This window comes from Mus pahari, chromosome 17 (assembly GCF_900095145.1).
Source record: "Mus pahari chromosome 17, PAHARI_EIJ_v1.1, whole genome shotgun sequence".
NCBI classification, from domain to species: Eukaryota; Metazoa; Chordata; class Mammalia; order Rodentia; family Muridae; genus Mus; species Mus pahari.
The window spans coordinates 28,444,602-28,447,867 of NC_034606.1; the positions used below are offsets into that span (position 1 = coordinate 28,444,602).

The 3,266-nt window shown below is 45.0% G+C and overlaps 1 non-coding gene across 1 annotated transcript; it reads left to right on the forward strand.

Moving 5' to 3' along the window:
* The first annotated feature begins 245 nt into the window (after positions 1–245).
* Positions 246–372, forward strand: LOC115062452. Its single transcript, XR_003842410.1, has one exon. It is a non-coding gene; the product is annotated as a small nucleolar RNA SNORA17 (small nucleolar RNA).
* The last annotated feature ends 2,894 nt before the right edge of the window (positions 373–3,266 follow it).

The following is a 3,266-nucleotide window of genomic DNA, read 5'->3' on the forward strand; positions in this document are numbered from 1 at the left end:
GAAAGACAGCATTTGGTCTCCCATTCAGGAGATATTGTGTGTATTTTCTTTAAGATCTTTATTAAGTAGAGAAACCTCTTTACTAAATGTCTTTTAATAGGTATTGTGTGTGGGGGGGTGTTGAATCATACAAATGCTTGTTCCTCATTGGTAGAGTACTAAAGTTTTATTTCCCCCCCCCCCCCCGTTTTAAATTCGTATGGTTTTGGTTTCAGGATAATGTTGTATTTAAATCGGTTGGGAAATATGCCCCTAATGATATTGTGTGTGTATCTGCTGTGTTACGTTTAGTAGTTAGAAGAGAGGAGAGAGTCTATGTCTACCCTCAGTAATTTGACATGTGAACAATGGAACGATTAGAGGTTTAACACTTCCTGGAAAGAAAGCAAGCCTGAGATGGCCACTAGTTTGATATCAAGGGGCTTAAACAGGAAGCTATACTGGGAAGACCACCCATCTGATGCAGTGGGAGCCCTGTCAGGCTCCCAAGGCAGGGAGGGAGCTGGAGACTAGAAGAACTCAGCCTGGGACTGCAAGGGGCGGGGGGGGGGGCTTGGTCAAGAGTGAACTTGGATAACCTTTGCATGGGCCCAAGGAAGGAGCAAGCCCAAGATGACCACAAAGGCCTTGGGAGTAAAGACAGATCATGTCCAAGATGACCTCTGGTGCAATATTGCACAGGACCATAGCACTCCTGAGAATATTCCTAAGACAATCCCAGACACTAAGAGAGTCCCTGGGTACCACTAAGAACATCTAAGTGGTGGAAAAATAAAAGAGAACGAGAAGCAGAAGGATGTGGGCACAATGAAGGGAGGCAGAACTGGAGACTCGAGGGAAGTAAGGAACAACCTGATGTGCGTAGCCAGTGATTACACCTGAGGCCATGGTGGGGTCCTAGCCTATGCCTCCACCGCGGTCCATGTCTGTCTGTGTCCCTAGCCCTGCTGTAGGAGCGGTCTATTACCACCAAAAGACTAGGCAGATGTCCCTGGACTGGACTGCAGCCTGAGGAAATGTTGATGTCTGAGAGTTGTACAGAATTGGCTCCACCCCTCACATGGGCACTATGGGAAAGCTGGCCCTGTGAGTGCGAAAGCAGAAGGGCTGATCCCGTTCCTAGGCATTTCCAGTACTTAGAAAAGCAAGTACTCCACTTCGCCTGGGCAGCGCAATAGAGCTGGCCTGAGTGCTAGGGATGTAGGTGGGCCGACCCTGAGATCATGGGTGAAGGAGAGCACACCCAGCCTCTTACGGTACAGATGAGGGACACTTGCCCTCCTCCCTTCTATTGTCCCTCACGATCTATGGCAAACAGGAGAGGTGACTTGAGGGACATTAGAGTAGGAGAACTGGCCATGTCTCCTGATGGCTGCATCACTTGGGAAAGTGGGCCCTGAACCTGGCCTGAACTGCTCCTGGTTGCCAGTTGTTCCCAGTAAGCCAGCCTCAGGGGGTGAGAGTGGGAGTCTGTGGGCTGACTGGCCCAGGTAACTCTCAGGCCCAGATCCAGAGCTTTGAATTGGCCTACCCCAACACCTACCCCATAGATGAACTGCTGGAGTACACAAAGAAGCCATTCCTACAGATCCCAAACTACAGGATTTCCATGACAGGGCAACAACAGGATGTCTGAGAGGACTCCCAGTTGAGTTTCTAGTATTGATAGAGCAAGAGAAGCCAGAGGCATGGGACCCATCTTGACACTACAGCTTCTACAATGAGATTTTTTTTTTTAATCTGTTGAGGAGGAGGTGACAAGGATAGAAGGTGGGTCTGAGGGGTGGGGGAGATGAATGGGACTGGGGTGAATAATGTGAAATTCAGAATGAATCATTAAAAAGCTAAAATAATTGGGAAATAGTCTCTAATTTTCCAGATTCTGGAAAAGGTTGAACAGGATTGACATCAGTTCTTCAAGGAAACTCTGGGTGGATTTTCTTATGTTTTTGCCAATTATATTTGTTCTTCTCAAATTTCTTACACATGTATAATTCGTTCAGATTTAATTGCTCTCTGTTCTCCCTCCCAAGCTCTCTTAACCACTCCTACCATCCTCTCTCTCTATCAATCTTGTTCTCAGATTTATGACATATTCTCTCTCTCTCTCTCTCTCTCTCTCTCTCTCTCTCTCTCTCTGTGTGTGTGTGTGTGTGTGTGTGTGTGTGTGTGTGTGTATGAGATCTGGTGCAACAAGGATCATGTGTGTAAGTACTGTCTTGGGACTCTCCTTTCTAACTTAATGGAATTACCTATGGGTCCATTGAAAACAACAACTTCCGTCCTCCCTAAAATCATCACTCTCAAATGCTTCCTCATTGAGGATGAAAGCCCCTGGAGCCCTAGGTGGGCTAGGCTCCTTTCCGTGAATCAGTGCAGAATTATGCAACTGCTATGTACTTAACCCTCGTAAGGACTGTCTTTCCCAGAAGATGGTATTTTGCAGCCCTTCTCTCAACTCCTGCATCTCATATTCTTTTCACTACTTCATCCACAATATTCTCTGAGCCTTAAAGGGAAGGCACACTCACCCACCACTCATCTCCAGCATCCTGTGCTACTAACAGTGTCTGCATTTTCTGTCACTCACGAGACATAGGTCCACTTATAATTAAGGCAGAGAGGAGCATTCTCCTACAGGTATCAACATGAATATTTAAAAGATACCTTGACACTCTGCCAATTTGGGTAATTAGATTCAGTTCTGAAATAGCACCTGATGGCCTCATCTCACGTGGTTTTTGAGAATAGATTTACAATGCCAGGTAGATATTCTAAGGGATGTAACACAAACTCATCAAGTAGTAGTTGGTTATCCCGATAACAATATTGCCAACTCTGAACAAGTATGCATATTTTAATCTGGCGAGATGGTCCTTTAGTCCATAGGATTAATAGCTGTGTATGACATTTGATGCTTTTATTTGCTCCACCAGAAGCCTTCCTAGTGTCTCTTGGAACCATGAGTAGCCCAGGGAAGAGGTTCCGGCTCAGACTGATTTCTTTGTATTATGCAATCAATGTGTAGATGGTATCTTCAACAACAGGGTCTTCTTATCTGGTTCAGAGCGGAGATAAATGAAATGGAAGGGAAAGAAGATGGAGTGAAAATGTTTAAGGAGGGAGACGGGTAATGGGTTAGAGGGGGGAGCAATAATCTAAATAAGGGAAGTTTGAAAAAAACACATATGGAAACCTTCCAACTGTCATAATCCTAAGAGGATATCTCATATATATATATATATATATATATATATATATATATA